Genomic DNA, 18,009 nt, shown 5'->3' with positions numbered 1-18,009 from the left:
TGGTTTCCCGAATCCGAAGTCCTCCCAGGTGCGCCTGCTTATCAGTCTCTGTTAGTTTCTCGGGGGCCACTCGGACAGGGAGGCTCATATTCTTCCTCCTTATCTAGTGGTCTCTTGGCCGGCTGTCAGAAGTTACTGCACGTCCGTGCAAAGTCAGCAGTTTTTCTCTGAAGAAATCCCTTTGTTCTCTTCTCGCCTAAACCCAGGCCTCGATGTTAACCCTCCACACCCCTTAGTGGCACAAATTGCTGGACTATTCCTTACAGTTGACATAGTAACTCCGGGATTTGGGTATCAACTGTCCGAGAAATCAGAACACCCAGGCTTCACAATGTGCCCAACATCGAGCTGTGCCAAGGGGGGGCGGAAGGAAGAAGCTTTCCGTTTAAGCCTTCAGAGCATCGCTCCATCACTACGTCAATTCACAGCCACCACAGCGTGCCGATGGACATCTTTCTGTGCCAAAAGAAACAAGTGCTTTGTCCTCTTGATATCAAAGGTAGCCACCTATAGTTACGGAACCATGCACAAGACCTTAACTCTGACCAGCAGGAAAACTTAGGACAACTGAGTGCAGATCCTGCCAATTTCTACCAGTTCCAACTGTGCTTTAAGTCTCATTGCAAAGCCTCAGTTAGAAAAAGGATCACCTCGGGGTATCCAACAAGAAGAAGAGGTTTTTTTTGTTGTTGTTGTTGTTGTTTTTTAATATACCATAGGACTATGCAGTTCAATCATCAATCATCTTGGAAAGCTCAAGGAGGAGGTCATCCTCATCCTTCCCTGGGTCCAAGTCGAGCTCGGCTTCCAGTATGCCGTCTGAGAGTTCCCAAAGTAGCATCTCTAAATCCTCGTCTACAGATACGGGCGCGTTGCCTGTGGAACTCAGCCGGCGTGTCCTTGCTTCTTCTAGCTGGGAAGAAGCTGAAGTCGAGCTTGAGAACTCCATTGGCTCCACGGATTCTGCCTGGCTTCCAAGATGTGCTTCAGGTCTTGGCAGAGCAAGGAAGAGAACAATCAGTATATGCCATTTCTTAACGGGAAATCCCTTTTCTGCAAACCGGCTCTTAAAACCGTAGCCAACCCCTCCTGCACTTCAATCTTACCCAGGGATTGTTATTCAATTAACCCAGGGCTACATTTAGAGCCCAATATATTAGCAGGTACATTTTTCAGTTTGGGGGTTTCTCTGTGAAGCCAGAGCACCCGGAGTCTAGCAAAGATGGGAAACCAACATGGCCTCCCGGAAGCCCAGTGTCCGAGAACTACATCTCCCGGCATGCTCTGGGAAAACAAGATGGACTCCCGGAAACCCGGTGGCCAAGAACTACATTTCCCAGCACTCCCCAGAAAATTGAGCCTCGCAGCGTGCCGTAGGACGCCATTTTTTGCTCTGTTACATTACCGGGTTCGTGTTTATGGAGGGTTTTCCCGCCGTTTTGGGGGGTTTCCCCTCAATTTCGGGTTTTCAGCTCTCCATTTCAGAGTTCTTCCCCGCAATTTTGGGGTTCCTTCCCCTAATTTGGTGCTTCGCCCCCCCCCCACTTTTGGGGTTCCCCCTCCATTTTGGGGATTCCCCCCAGTTCCAAGCCCCCCACAATTTTGGAGGCCCCCACCATCCTTTCTTGGCCTGCCACCCTAATATTAAGGTTCTTTCCCCCAATGTTGGGGTTCTCACCACATGTTTGAGGTTCCTTCCCTTAATTTGGGGCTTAGCTCCCCGGGATCTGGGGCTTTAACCCCAATTTTGGGGGTCCCCCCCAAGTTTGGGGATTCCTCCCCAGGTCTGGGGGGGGTCCACATTCAATTCTGGAATTTCACACTTCCATTTAAGTCTTCTTCCCCCCAATTTGGGGGTTCGCCCACCCAATTTTGGGGGTTCCTCCCCTAATTTGGGGGGGACACAACCGATTGTAGAGTCCCCCACCCTCCTTTTTTGGGTTCCCCCCTAATATTAAAGAGTTCTTCCGCCCAATTTTGGGGGACCCCACAATTTTGACGTTCCTTCCCCTAAATTGGGGCTTCAACACTTCAATTTTGGAGGGGGCTCCCACCCTCTTATTTTGGCCTTCCGCCCTAATATTAGGCCTAACCCCTAAGAACCTTGACCCCTAACGCTATGGCAACCACGGATCTAACCCTAACCCCTACCCCAACAAACCCTAGAAACCCTAACCCTAAAAACCCTTACAGCCCTAACCCGATAAAATTTACCACACTAAACCCCTGAAGACTGTTCTGGGGGGTCCACATTCAATTCTGGAATTTCACACTTCCATTTAAGTGTTCTTCCCCCCCAATATGGGGGTCCGCCCACCCAATTTTGGGGGTTCCTCCCCTAATTGGGGGGGACACAACCAATTTGGGGGGGGACACAACCAATTTGGGGGGGGACACAACCAATTTTAGAGTCCCCCACCCTCCTTTTTTGGGCTTCCCCCAATATTAAGAGCTCTTCCGCCCAATTTTGGGGGACCCCACAATTTTGACGTTTCTTCCCCTAAATTGGGGCTTCGACCCTTCAATTTTGGGGGGGGCTCCCCCCTTAGTTTGGCCTTCCACCCTAATATTGGGCCTTAGCCCTAAGAACCCTGACCCCTAACACTACGGCTCCCACGGATCTAACCCTAACCCCTACCCCAAAAAACCCTAGAAACCCTAACCCTAAAAACCCTTACAGTCCTAACCCGATAAAATTTACCACACTAGACCTACGCCTAAAAGCCCTAACCCTAAAAATTAAGACCCTCTAAACCCTAACCCAAAACATAAAGATTCTCAAAGCCCTAACGCTGGAGACCCTAACCTTAAAAAAAAAAAAATAAGACCTTAAAACCCTAACCCTAAATACCTGACCATAACTAAAACCCTAAGACCCTAACCCTAAAAACCCTATCAACACTAAAACCACAAAATACTTTAAAACCTTAACACACTAACCCCCAAACCCTAACCCTTATAACTCCAACCCTAACAACCTTAAAATCCTAACCCTAAACCCTGGAAACCCTAACCCTGAAACCCAACCCTAGTGCCTTAGCCCTGAAACCTTAACACCCTAACACCTTATTAGAAACACTCTGTAACCAATACCATAGGCTCAGGCAAGTATCTCAGTGAGGTAGCATTTTTATTCACGATTGCAATGGCAGGCGTCCCACAAGCCACCTACTAGTTCCATAACACAGTTTATATAATTTTTTTTTTCCTCTCGGTGACCAGGACCCTCCCCAGTTTCCCCATTGACTGGGTAATCCATGTTCACAATCTATCCAGTGCTTCACAGAAAATACACAGCTGCTGGCCTGTTACTAGTCAATTTTATTTTTTTCTTGACTGTTTTCCTCTTTGAGGTGGTAATGTTTCTTACACCGTGATTTCCACCCAATTGCTCTAAGGATTCTGGTTGTCTGCATTTTACAAGGTTGTCTGTTAAGCTTTCTTATCACTGCAAGCATATATCAATACCACCTTCCTTCCCTCTAAACGATGTAACTCTGTGCAAAAACATTTTTATTCCCACAACCTTGATCCCCTTACCCTAAAATCCTTATTCTCTTTAACCCTAACAACTCTAACCACAACCCTAACCCTTCATATCAACCCCCCGACGCTAGTGACACTGACTAATGATCCAAACCCCAAACCCCAGGCAACCAACAAAGAAACAGACACAAAGCTGAAAACTACAAAAAAGGCAAAACCCTGGATACAGACCCCAAATCACAAACACGCTACCAAAATGCTACAGAAAAGCCCCAGACGCAGGCCCCAAGCACTACAGCTAGGCCCCAGAAGCTCTAGACACATCCCAAAGCCAAAATGCAATCCCCAAACACTACAGAAAAGCCCCCAAACACCAGACACAGGCTGCAGAAATCTACAAGCAGGCCCCAGCCACACCCGGATGCAGACCCCAACTGTCCACAAGCAGCTCCCAACCCACCCCCCCCATGAACTGGACCCCCCACCACCACCACCCAGATGCATGCCCCAGGCCCCAGGCCTCAGCCCCAGCCCCCACACCCCAGACTCAGGCCCCAAAGGTGTACAACCAGCTCCCAACTGCCCCCCTCAAAGGGAGGCCCCAAAGCCTGCCAGAGGACCCTAGAGCGTACAAGCAGCTCCCAACCCCCCCGGCACAGGCCCCAACCCCCCCCAGACACAGGCCCCAAAGGTGTACAAGCAACTCCCCATCCTCCCCAGAGGCACGCCCCAAAGGTGTACAAACAGCCCCAACCCCCCAAGACCCAGACCCCTACAGCGTAGAAGCAGCTCCCAACCCCATGCCCCCAAGGCACATGCCCCAACCCCTCCCCCAAGGCAGGCCCTAACAGTGTACAAGCAGCTCCCACCCCCCCCCAGACGCAGGCCCCAAAGGTGTACAAGCAGGCCCCTACAGTATACAAGCAGCTCACAACCACCCCCCGAAAGGCAGGCCCCAACCCCCTCCAGATGCAAGCCCGAAAGGTTAAAACCAGCTCCAACCCCCCAACCCCCCCCCCGCCCCGCGCAGACGCAGGCCCCAAAGGTGTACAAGCAGTTCCCAACCCCTCCAAGGCAGGCCCCAAAAGTGTACAGGCAGGCCCCTACAGTGTAGAAACGCTCCAACCCCCCCCCTTCCACCTCGAGGGAGGCCCTCCCCCCCCAGTATACACGAAGCTCCCAACCCCCTCTCAGAGGAATGCCTAAAAAAGTATACAAGCAGCTCCTAACACCACCCCCCCCCCCCCCCCCAAAAGAGGCAGTCCCCAAAGGTGTACAAGCAGGCCCTCAAATCCCTTAGGTGTACAAGCAGGCCCTTCAAATCCCTTAGCCCCTGCGCCAGCTTTATTGGCGAGCAGCGAGGCTGGGGGGGGAGGGGGGCAAGACAGCCTTAAATAAAATACAAATATAAAAAGTGTTATAAATGGCTGTTATAAATCCAAATAGGATTACAATCAAAGTTTACAATTTATTAAACGAATAGAGGCAAGCAAGCAGCGCTGGGTGCGCCGGGAGTCTCTGCTCCCCCAGGACGCACACCTGTTACGTAAGGCGGCTGGTTTTGATGCTCCCAGGCTAATACATATTCATTACTACTTCGAGAAGAGGCAGGGTTATTAGAATTGGTTTCCGGAATCCGAAACCCCTCCCAGGGGCGCCTGCGTACCAGTCTCTGGTGGTCTCTCGGGGCTTGCTCGGGCTGAATGCTGGTTGTCTTCCTCCCAGGCTTTTGTCCTTCAATTGTCCTTCAGCTCCCCCTTCCTCCTCGTTTGGGAGCCTCTGCGCCGGATTTCAGAAACTCTAGCAACATCCCCTGCAGTAGTCAGCACTTTTCCCTAAAAACCCCTTTGTTCTCTTATCACCTAGACCCGGGCCTCGATGTTAACCCTTCAAATCCCTTAGTGACACGAATTGCTGGACCATTCCTTACAAAAGGAAGGATAAAATATGTAGAGGAGCAATGGCACACGCGAAAGCCCAGCGCCGCGGGCAGAGGCAGCGAAGGTTGACGGCAGAACAGTGCTCGGTTTGAACACGGAGAGGGAAAGCGAGGGGAAGGTGGCCGAAGCCGGCCGCAGTCTCTGAGCTCTCCTCCTCCTGATTGTTTTCTCTCAAAGCCATTTCTGTCTGTGTGCGGGCACCCGGAGCCGGCAGAAGTCCCCGTGAAGTCCTTCGGCAGGACGGAGGGCTGCGTGGGCTCCAGTGAGAGAGGGAGTTAGGAGAATCTTATCAAGTAGAGATAGAGCGCTGACAGCGTTAAACTAGGATGCTACTTAGCGTCTTTGCTAACTATGGTGCATTGTGCCAATTAACTAAAGCAAGAAGCCTTGGGCCCCTTACCAAGGTCAGTCTCCTAATAAGAGAGTGAGCCTGTCTTAAGAAACTGGGAGAAACTGGTCCTGCAGGTGGACAAGAGCCAAGGAGCAACTGAGTCTGTGCAAAGACAAGAGGTCAACTAGCGGTGACGAGGAAGAGTCATCAATCTTCATGCCCACGACCTCCCGTGCTGCCCAGCGCTGAATAAACATACCTACTTTACAATCTCACTGATTGTGGAGTCCCTTTTCCGCAAGTCACTAGCAGCGGTTTCTTCCGCAGAGGTTTTCCCAGAGCCGCTTCAAAGCTTCCCTCGCGGAGCTGGGGCGTCGCAGGGGGTCGTCAAAGCATGCGCGCACACACACACACACACACACACAGGCGTTGTTGTCCAAACAGAAAGTATTTACAACAAATTCGACAAGCGGTTTTCCTCTGCCAGCAGCAAATGCCTGAGGGCCCCTACAGCTTCACAAATCATAGCACAAAGAGCCTAAAGTTCCTCTAAAATTTAGGGAAATGATTCAAAATAGATCTGCTAGGGGAAAACGATCACTGGCGGCAGGGTACACAATACACGCGAGTCTCAGCTCTCCTCCGCAGGGTCAGTGCCCACGCCCAAGTGCGACGCTGATGGCACCCGAACATTTGCTGTAGCAGGCAGCAGAGCCAGCAGCTCAGGGGAGCAATTTTAAAAACCAGGAGGCACTTAAACCAACCCTTAATTGACCCAGTTACTGCAGGAGAGTCCCGACTACTCGCCCTGGAGTCCTACTGTCACCAGCAAAAAGCACCAACCAAAGCTTGGGGGAACTTTGGTACAGCACAAGAGAAGGGAGTGGGGGTAGCGTAGCCGTATCGCAGAGCTGCTGCTTTTCACACCATTTTATCATCCCTGATAATTGAAAGTAAGGCCGGGTGGGCTGACCCCAGCACCACCACTCCTGGCAGCATGTTTGGTCCACAACGCTAGAATAATTATTTTGCTCCCTCCCGCCCCTACAGCTTCATCATCTGAAAAGATTACAGTCAAAACAATGGCATACACAAATAAAAGTCAAGAGTTGACATAGTAACTCCGGGATTTGGGTATCAACTGTCCGAGAAATCAGAACACCCAGGCTTCACAATGTGCCCAACATCGAGCTGTGCCAAGGGGGGGGGGAAGGAAGAAGCTTTCCGTTTAAGCCTTCAGAGCATCGCTCCATCACTACGTCAATTCACAGCCACCACAGCGTGCCGATGGACATCTTTCTGTGCCAAAAGAAACAAGTGCTTTGTCCTCTTGATATCAAAGGTAGCCACCTATAGTTACGGAACCATGCACAAGACCTTAACTCTGACCAGCAGGGAAACTTAGGACAACTGAGTGCAGATCCTGCCAATTTCTACCAGTTCCAACTGTGCTTTAAGTCTCATTGCAAAGCCTCAGTTAGAAAAAGGATCACCTCAGGGTATCCAACAAGAAGAAGAGGTTTTTTTTGTTGTTGTTGTTGTTGTTTTTTAATATACCATAGGACTATGCAGTTCAATCATCAATCATCTTGGAAAGCTCAAGGAGGAGGTCATCCTCATCCTTCCCTGGGTCCAAGTCGAGCTCGGCTTCCGGTATGCCGTCTGAGAGTTCCCAAAGTAGCATCTCTAAATCCTCGTCTACAGATACGGGCGCGTTGCCTGTGGAACTCAGCCGGCGTGTCCTTGCTTCTTCTAGCTGGGAAGAAGCTGAAGTCGAGCTTGAGAACTCCATTGGCTCCACGGATTCTGCCTGGCTTCCAAGATGTGCTTCAGGTCTTGGCAGAGCAAGGAAGAGAACAATCAGTATATGCCATTTCTTAACGGGAAATCCCTTTTCTGCAAACCGGCTCTTAAAACCGTAGCCAACCCCTCCTGCACTTCAATCTTACCCAGGGATTGTTATTCAATTAACCCAGGGCTACATTTAGAGCCCAATATATTAGCAGGTACATTTTTCAGTTTGGGGGTTTCTCTGTGAAGCCAGAGCACCCGGAGTCTAGCAAAGATGGTTCAATTTTTGTAGCAAGAGGCACTTTGCCACCTTGCTTAATTTTCCTGTAAAAATGTTAAGAAGTCTCCATCTGCAAATATCTGTTTACTAAGTTAGTCATTTTTCCCACGGCACACTCAGCAGAGTTTGCTCCCCACTACAGGAAGCTGATCTGCAGCCATCACTTCCCTCTGCTCTCCCTGCACTCTTGTCACCTGGTTTGTTTGTTCGGGTGGCATTCTTGAGGACCAAAAGGCAGAGGACACTACTCATCATTTATCACCTCACAAGGAAGTAGAACTTCACCTCATCCTCATTTAGGTATTCAGACAGAGGAAGAAGTCACTGGAAAGCTGTACCGACTTGCAGCATTTAAAGAAAGTAAGTCTAATTAAGCATTCCTGCTAGCTGCTAGAAAGTCATTTCACGTGACTTATTCCTCTGATGGATTTGGGCTTTAATTATCTCAGAACCCTCCTTTTTTCCCCACGTGTGACAGAACTTATGTTTCACTGGGGATATACACCGATTGAGAAAAAGAACAAGTTGTGGTCATCACCTGTTTTGGGGATTTTCTTCAAGTCTGGTGGCTGGGACGTGCTCCAGCGTGGCTGGAACAGCCTAGAAAGCAGCAAAACAGTATTTAGGACTCATGGGTAAAAGATTCCTTACTAGCTTTTTCCTCCATGCTGCTTCTCCTCTGGCATTGCGGAGCCTTAGCCAAAATACAAAACCAAGGTGCTCCTGAAGAAAGTTAATATTCACTTGGAGGTTACTAATGATCTTGTGTCTTTTAAGAACACAGCATTAATGGACAAAATCCTCCACACCAGAGAAATCACAGAATCACAGAGGACTAAGTAAATAGTGCCATTAACCTAATAAATATGGAAGGGTACTACAAGAATTCTGTAGGCAGCTACTGGATTTAAAAGGAAACAGAAGGCCTGTAGAACATTTGAGTTTTCCATCTTTTCTCCTAGAGGAGGATATAAATTTTACAAGGGATCCATTTCTGCATTAGCCCCTGTCCTTACCATAGCTGCTTTTTTGGCTGGAGGTCCCATTGTGTCAGCGTCAGAGGCAGTCCGTGGTTTCACAGCTGCTACAGCAGAGGGAAAACTGCCAGGTGCCTTACGTTTCAGTGCCTTCTTCTTGGGGGAAGCGACTTTCCCATCCCAAGGCTTCGCAAACATGTTAAAGTTGGCTAGAGTAAAAGGAAGAGAGAACTGATACAGTCTTGCTCTGCCTCATGAAAAATCCACGTTCTCTTCCTCATTTCCACGGCCCGTCTACACAGTTAACTGTATTTGGCCAGCAGAATTACACTGCCATTGCCTGGATTCTCAGCAATATCTTCCACATAGTAAACTCCGTCTACCAACAATCCATACAAAGGAACAAAGAAAGTGAATAGCTACAGTAAATCATAATCCAGGACGAGGGAAACTCAGACACAGAGCGATCCCAAGTGCAAGCAATACTCTAAGACGTTGTATGAAGTCTAGTAAGATTCACAAATGTTGACAGCTTTTGTATTTAAAGTCTTGCTCCCTCTAGGAAAGGAAAAGCAGCAGGTATAGTAAGACAAGAGAGTGTATGCAACTGTTGTACCAGCTTCCTCTCCCCTGCAGTGATGTCCCACAAAATCTATTAAGTTGTTCTCCAAAATCCAAATTTGTAGAGTCATATTCTAGTCTCCCATTCCTGACCTAACGTCTGGCTGGCAGGAGAAGAAACGAAAGAAAGCTGGGTACTTGTTTTCTTTGTGTGTTTATTTCCTCGTGTCCCGTGAGACAGAGAGAAAGGCTACAATGTGCAGTGCATGCAGCCTTTAAGCCCTCCTTATCTCCCTCACACAATCTCATTTTACAAAGTTGATATAATCTTAACAACGAGGCCTTTGATCCTCTGTCATTTTTGACAGAAACTGGCCCCCCACATTAAGACGCTGATGCATGCTTTACAAACACATACACGTGTCAAGCTAAGCAACACATGCCAAAGAGGAAGGTGAACTTGAACTCAACACAGGGAGGACTTGATACCATAAACAGATGGCAGAAAAAAACAGAATACCAAAATTAGACTAAAAAGCCCCTCAATGTGTTAATTTTCTAGTGGGAAATACAGAATACCATCACGTAATTAACGAAAACAGACATGGTTGCATGTTCTGGCCCTTCTTTGCCTTTGAACTTTGTAGCCTTAAACTCTTTTATCCTCCGCATTGAAGGAAAAAGCAAAGCAGATCCTGAGCAAACGGAACTTGCTCAATATGGGAAGCACCTCACCGGGGCAGGTATTAAAGCATCTTATTACCTGATAGCTTTGTGTTCCATAACGATTTCTGCCCGGCTGGGGCAGGTCCAGGTTGTGCTGGGGGAGCTGGCACATTTCCTCCACTCTGCTGCATCCGCAGAGCTTTCTCGCGCTTTATTTCTTCCAAGGTTTTAACACGCACTTCTCCTTCTGGCTTGGCTTTACCTGCCGGCTCCTTCGACTGCACTTTGCTGGGCCCGGAAAGAGTGAGCACACTCTGCTTCTTGGGCTCACCCTCAATTTTTGCCCCTGCGCTGGGATCTTTGGTTTTACCATGCCATTCAGCCTGGGCTTTGGCTTGACTTTCTCGAAGAGCTCTCTCACGACGGATTTCCTCCAGTGTTTTCACATGGATCTCTCCCTTTGGCTTAGCAGCCTTCCCTGTCATCATCAAGAAATGAGAAGCACCAACATTTAAAGAGAGTCCAACAATAGTTTAAGTCTCCAAAATTTGTCACAGTACTAAGGAAAACTAAGCCTGAGCGTTCCCAATAACCCATCTTAGGACAATAGCCTAACATTCTCCTCCTCCTCTGAGCCACTTGTTGTATTTTGAAGACCAGCCCTATCCAGAGAGAGTTGCTACACAGAAATGCTAGTTTACTTGATTACTTTTTCAGACTGCATTTCAAATTCCTGCTCCCGGCAGTGGCTCTATTCTAATTGTATATGATGGTTCACAGAAGCAGCTTAAAACCTTGACAAGGCACAAGCGGAAAATAAACACACACCTAGAGGCAGATTTCTGATAGTGGCTGTCAGAAGAGCTTCAGCACTCGAGCAAGAGGAACCAGTTCTTTGTTTTCATTTGAATTCCTTTTTAGGGCTGTATGAAAACGGTCTAAGTTCACGGAAAGGAAGAAGGAGAAAGTATATTTAATAGCCAGTTGTTACCTTTCGCAGTACTAGTCCGTTGAGAAGGTAATCCTAGTCTCTCCTTCACAGACTTGGGAACTTGAACTGCAAAACAGAAAAAGACCAAATTAGGGAGGCTGCATAAACGTCAACTTTGTGTTCACATTCGAAAACAAGGCAGGAAAGGTAACTTTGAATCCCGGTGATTAAGACCTCAGCCAACATGCAAAAAGAAACATCGCAGGAAAAGGACAAACAGAAAGCCTAAATACAAAACCTGTGAATCACATCCAGATGCCTGTTTAGTAGCTGTACCTCTCTTTGGTGCTTTGTCAGCATTTCCCGGAACCTCCACCTTCTTCCCCAGCCTTTCAGCAAGGCTGCGCTTCACCGGAAGGGCGCTTACATCAGCTTCAGACAGAGAAAACAAGGAATATTTTAAGAACATTTCTTTGCAGGAAGATTTGAGAACAGTCAACCACAAGCTTCTATTTTTCAAGCATATTTTCATAAAATTGCCTTTCAGCTGCTAAATGTTTTTTTTGCCATTTCTGCAGTCAACACAGATCTCCACTGCAACGCATTTTCCTCTCACACGTCAAAAATACTCTTCAATGCAGTCATATAGAGAAGGCGGCACCTAAATAACAGCTCATAAAAAGTTCCTACCCACGGAGGCTTTCCGTTTTCCTTGTTTCTCAGCAAGATCTAGTCGAACCACAGGTTCCTCCCCTAAAACAAAAGTAAAATTTTTCTATTTCATAGAAACCAGTAGCCAATAGAAATAGTATACTGTTAGCCCATGTCCAAAAAAACCCAGCAAGACACTGTTTTGACAGCTAAACCACACAAACTCATATTACAACTATAATTAACTTAGAAAAAGTATCCATAGTCTCAGTGTTTGCCTCAAATTCCAGCTGAATGTAGTCGAGAATGAATCTGAGTCTGCTTGACAGCTATACTTTGTGCAGAACAGAGCTGCATAAGCAAGCAGAATATTATTAGGTACAAATGCTGAGAAATATTCCTTTCTAAGGTGAATGTCTATGAGTAAAAGTACTTCTTCACTTCTTTCCCTTTCAAAGGAATTTGCACAACTCTAAACAATATAATTTATACACAGACTCCTATCGCACTACTGTCCACACGTGCCACTGTCAGCCTCTTTAAAGCTTCAGAAATAGCTTCTTACATAGCACTGTCCTCTAGAGCTCTTTCTTCTCGTTACTCTCCTGTTTTTCAGTTATCCCCCTATTTGCATACTGACACATTTTTTTCTTTCTCCTGCTACTGCACTTAACCTGAGCACCAAAGCTTTCCAGTACAACCAGGGACTTTCAGCATAAAAGCATGTTTTGAACAGAAGGCGGCAGCACCAGGAGGCTAACAGGGGTGAATTGCCTTCCTTCTTGCTTAACTTTCCAGTTTAGGAGTAATGAAATCAAAACAAAAGCATTAATTATTACCTTCCTCTGTAGACAGTGTCACAGTTCTCACCACTGTCCGGACATTTTCCTTTTCTGGAGCAGGAAAAATCATAGAATCGACGGGAGGAAGAGAAGATCTTGAAGGACCTTCTGTTCAGAGCAAGCAAAACATAAGGAAGTTTACCAAACATAAAAAACTATCACGAAGAATAAAACACTTTAATTATTCATTACTGTCAAACATACAGTGACCAGAGCATGCAAATAAGAGAGGTGACTAATTTGCCTCTGGTTGCCCTTGGAATTCCCATCTAGAACACCAGCTGGCTGAGAATCAGGTTGCTCGATGCCCCCAGCTAAACATGGAAGTCTATCCCTCAAGCAGCTCCCAGCCACCATCACCTGCCATTCTGAAGCCAATCAAATTTCACTTCTTTGGCAAATAGTTGGATTCACCAAAGCATAGCCAGCTACCCGGTATTACTGGAAGAGTTTTTTTTTGAAAGAAAAATCATCACACAGGATGAAGGTGAAGAGGGTAAGAAAGTAGGGAATATTAACTCACCACCGTGTCTCTTAGTTTTTTCCTTCATTTTCTGCAATTTGATTTCTTCAAGTGTTTTTATTCCAAAATTCAGACCGTCCTCTGAAAACAGAAAACAGTTAATGAGACTAAGGCTTAGAGGCACTCACTGAGGACCACAGATCCTCAGGCTTCTTAGTGCTCAGGAACTTTCAGAAGTATTTAGAATAAAGCCTGTCAACACTCCTCACAAGTGAAACAACCATAGAATCAATGGCATTTTGCCCCTCCTTTCACCCTTCAGGGTAAAAGCTGTAGTTTTAATTTTAATCCATTTACGTGATATTAGATCCCTCTATCGTTAGATATGGCTTTCAACAGTGGTTGCCAGGCTGCACGTGCAGCCGTTTAAACTCCATGCTGTGACCCTGTTTTGTTCTCCAAAAGGAAAGAAAAGGAGTTCAACTTTCTGACCCAATGGGCACATGATGGTATCAGGGAGAAATGAGATCATGGAAATAACCGAGTCCATTCAGCACCCCTACATTCTGTTGTGTTTTTACGCCACATTGCTTTTGAGTTAATTGTCAAGTTCTCCTTCTGATTTATCCTACTACAGGTGCTGGAATACCTTGTTTAGCAGTAGTAGCACTGGCTTTCTGAGTGGAAATCATCCGTAATCCATTTTGGCCTTCCTCAGCTGGTTGCTGGACGGGAGTTTTAGTTTCTTCTCCTTCCGCAGAAAGCTGGTCTGAAGGGGAAAAATCTATTCAGTTATGCATAGGCCAGATTGTTCGTGATTATGTAGCTCATGCAATGACACTTCAGTCCATGGTTCCTATAAAAAAGCTTTTTTTTTTTTTTTTTTTTTTTTAATACAGCTACACTGACCTGATGAACTCGTAAGTAGACTACCCTAGGACAAAACATCTCAGACTCTAGATTCTCTCTGCAGCTTTAACTACTACACAACATATTACTCTTCAGACAAAAAAAAAAAAGGAATTTCCTTCCTAGTTTCACATAGAGCTTTACACAACAGACGAGCTAAAGCCAAGAGTGGTTCTAAGCTTTCCTCCAACATTTCAGGTTCTGTCCGCTGACTGCCAGACAAAGCCACCAGTGACCTGACCAGACTGCCTGCCCTATCGCTAGTCAGACCTCAGGTCATCTGTGATTTATACATTCATTTACAGCACAAATTCCTTCCAAGAACCAAAGACTTACACAATCATTTACAGCACAAATTCCTTCCAAGAACCAAACCATGCTCACCATCATCATCTTCATCATCATCTGCAGCATTGATTACAACTGGAGGGTGTGTAGGGCTTGGGACATTTTCCGAGTTTTCCACTTTCATCACCCGCCTTAGCTATGGAGAGGGATTGGACTGGACGGAAAGTTTGTTTTGCTGCAGTGACATCTGAGCCACTTTCAAATCATCGTCCGTGGACTCAGGCGGACTTGGCAGTGTAGCTAGAGGAAGAGGAGGATCATCAGTAATATGGCAGTTTAAAACTTTGACCACAATGCATGAAGATGGTAGCTAAGGCAGATAACCTGCACAGACAATGAATTCAGCATCTCCTTTTGCCCATCCCGCCACTGTTTACACCGTGAACAATGACTTGCCTTCAAACAACAACACATCTCCCTACCACCCAGCAGAAGACGAAACAACAGAAAGCAAACTGCAAGGCAAATATCACACAAAGCAGAGAGAAGCTGAGCATGAAAGCAGAAAACAAATACCAGCAGTACAGCAGCAGTACACTCGGTTTAGCTGACCACCTAGGACTGCAGACCTTTTCCTGCACTCACAAATGAACGGTTACCTGATGTCTCCTACACTATTGGCACCCACTAAGTAATATGCAAAATTAATTCTTCAATACTTAAAGAAAAAGGACCTAAACTCACTCTTGCTTGGTGGTAAGAAGACGCCATCGATGTAACGTCCCTTTGCGTGATGAAAAGCACAGTTGGCTTTCTGACAGCCTACTGGCTGCTTCTGCCAGTAGCAGGGAATCTCAGCGCGCTTTTTCTGAAGACAGAAAGAAAGACAAGCTCGTGATAACATGCACCTAAGGTTTGCAAAGAGATGCACAGTTCCAGGTCACGACAGCGATAGGGCTGTCACAATACAGTGCTGAAACATCATTCCAAAGGTCAGTTTATCACGGAAGTATAGTATTTCCGGGCATATTCACAAAGTTTGCAGAAGCTGTAACCACTATGCACGTTTAGCCTTGTCATCATTCAGTTTGAGAAGACAGGCACTCTCAGACATCAGTTTAGGGTGGGTTAAACTAATACACCTAGGATTATACTAGGATTATTCAGAGGGAAAAAGAACATCTTAAATTGCCTACGTTAACTCTATCCAGAACTACTTCTCGGAGACTTCGTTCTTCTGCACCTTTAACTTTCCCCACTGCTTCCTAGCCCAGGCAGCTAGAACAGCATTATCTGAAGGACTCCGGGACACAAGAGACCTGATAGATCATTATCAAGCCTGCTCTCAGGAGGCTAGTACAGCCTGTTTATTACCCCCCTGCTCCAGCAGCTTTTAGCAGTCTAGTTAGCGGTTATTCTGCATCTGTTGAGAAAATACTGTCGGCGTCTAATAAAAGAAAATCTTGCTAAGATGTATCCTGCAAAAGCACAATCAGCACACCTACAGCACTGAAAAATGCTTTTGTTGATTTATTTTGAGAACACATCTTTAGGCACTCACGTCAATTTCCATGTGTCTGAATCGGCAGACATTCCTGAAACAACGACCCTCCTGCCACAGCGTGCAGACTGTCTCGTTCCCCAGAGCAGCTTCGCAGTGGCGGAAGGAACAGTTGTCTCCCTGTAACCAAAAGGAAACCAACAAGGAAAATATAGTACAGCCTCAAAAACGTCCATGCTACTGCCTCAGGTTGCTACGATTGAATTCAGAATCTATCTGGTTATCACGTTAACCAAAGACCAGTGTGCCTCCTCCTCCTACTCTACCCCTTCCTGAAAAAAATGAAAAAAAAAAACCAACAAAAAACCAAAGCAAAGCAAAGCAAAAGAAACCCAGCCATACCTTGGTACAGGTAGAATAGAAATAGAAGTAGCAATCGTCTCCTTGTTTAGACATGCCGACAAGTTCTGATAACAAGCTCGGGTTCTCTCCACAGGGACTTCCTCTGCTCTTGGAGAGAGCTGTCTTCACCCTTGCTTGGGCTGAAAGTCTTCCACTGGCTTGTGATCAGTGAAATCTTCTTTTTAAAAGTAACCCTAAACAAAGTACCAACAAGTGAAAAACAATGAGTAACAAGCATTTTTCCAGCTTTCTTCTGTTCATCAAATTAGTCTCTTGAGGAGAGCAATGCCTTGAAATCAGCTGTTACGGGAACTAACACAATATTAAACTAAAGTTCTGTAAAGCTGCCAGGAGCTTTGTCAGCAAGTGTTCTCTTCCACGTCCTCAATAATATGCCTTGGAGCACATCCGGAAGCCTGAAAATGGAGTCACTTCTTCAAAAACCACCTGATCATACATGCAAGGCAATGATCAACTATGGCTACGAGTAACTTCTACAGAACGCAGTATGACGCATTAAATAGCACGTTCCAGTCACTGTGGGTCTTCGAGTTCACCTACCTGGACAACCTCAGCAAAGTTATCGATCTTCAAAGACTTCCAGTTAACTTCTCCTGGAGGCCGAACCAACACTGAATCCGTGAATTAATGATAAAGGGGTAGGAAGAATTTGCCTCCTCACTTTGCCAAGGGAGCCTCTCATCCACAATTCAAACATAGGATGTGCTTTTAAACAGCTTATAACTAATGGAGGAAGCAAGTCCATCTGAACACTCTCTCAGACTGGAGACAGCCAGGGTTAGTTAGCTCTTCAAAAAATAAAAACCAAAAAAAAAACCCACAAAACAAAACAAAAACAAAAAAACCCAGTGCATTTAGAGATGAACTCGTGATTCAAAGTGGCTGCAAAAATGAGGCTCCATCTTCCACAGCCAGACAATTTGACTTTTTTTTTTTTTTTTAATTCAAAATTCAGTATGTTCCAATCTCTGGTCTTCAAGATTTCTTCACCTATTAAGAAAACACTAAAACCTTTCCCCATCTTTATTACCTGTACAGCAAAAAACACACCAGTGCATAGAAATACACAAATGTGCATACGCATACACACATATGTGTTTAGACACACACACGAGGAGTGAGTGATAGAAAGTTAGCGAGAGCGACAGTGGAAATCAGAAGTTTTGCCTTTTTGACACAGAGAGCGCGTAAAAACTCTCTCATTTTGAGGGAACTAGAAAAAAATGGAGGATCTACCAAATATTTTGATGAGTATGCCTTCGAGGCCAATGCTTTATACCATGAGTGATCTGGGGGCCAGCACACAAATATGCATACATATGTACATGCATACAGGATAAACATATCTATACACACAAGCGTGCACAGTATATGTTGTATGGTATCCATATGGAGAACAACTCGTAGCCCTGATCAGACACGTAGAGTTGCAATCAATTAACAGCAGGAAGACAGCAGATCAAGGATACAGCAAGCTTTGAGAGGCAGGGCAATGCTCACTTTGCCAGTGGCATGGCTGCATGATACCAAGAATTTTGAATTAGTTTGATTTTTTGGAAGCAATTTGTTTTCTTTCTGCGCTGTAGCAAATACCACAGGTTTGCCATCACGTGCTGTTCCCTAATCCATATATCCATCATCATCCATTGCTGCAAGATCATGAAAGGTTAGAAAAGATGACTTAGGTCCAATTTAACAGCCAATGATTTTTCAATGACCAGAGCTGCAACAGATTTTATTTAGCCACAAGCAGGTTTTTTTCTCTGATGTGAAGTCAGATATTTTGATTTTTTTTTTTTTAAGACACTAAATGTCATAAAACCTGCAACCAGACCAGATAAAGTTCAAATTAGAGTGATTCTGAAGCCTTTCATTAAAATGCTGCACATTTCTGTGCAAATTATTTCTGACTCTTCTGGACAAAAGCAGATGAAATAGTTCTTACAAATTAATAATAAAAGGTTGGAAC

General features: G+C 45.8%; 1 long non-coding RNA gene across 1 annotated transcript; it reads right to left on the bottom strand.

The window, feature by feature from the left end:
* Positions 1 to 13,831: 13,831 nt before the first annotated feature.
* LOC136789544 (uncharacterized) lies at positions 13,832 to 16,219 on the bottom strand. Its single transcript, XR_010828236.1, has 3 exons — positions 16,020 to 16,219; positions 15,678 to 15,797; positions 13,832 to 14,984 (listed from the first exon to the last, which is right to left on the bottom strand). It is a non-coding gene; the product is annotated as an uncharacterized lncRNA (long non-coding RNA).
* Positions 16,220 to 18,009: the final 1,790 nt, after the last annotated feature.

The sequence above is a fragment of the Anser cygnoides genome, unplaced genomic scaffold (assembly GCF_040182565.1).
Source record: "Anser cygnoides isolate HZ-2024a breed goose unplaced genomic scaffold, Taihu_goose_T2T_genome scaffold_54_1, whole genome shotgun sequence".
NCBI lineage: Eukaryota > Metazoa > Chordata > Aves > Anseriformes > Anatidae > Anser > Anser cygnoides.
Note: the sequence above shows the minus strand (reverse complement) of the source record. Positions and strands in the feature narration are given on the sequence as shown.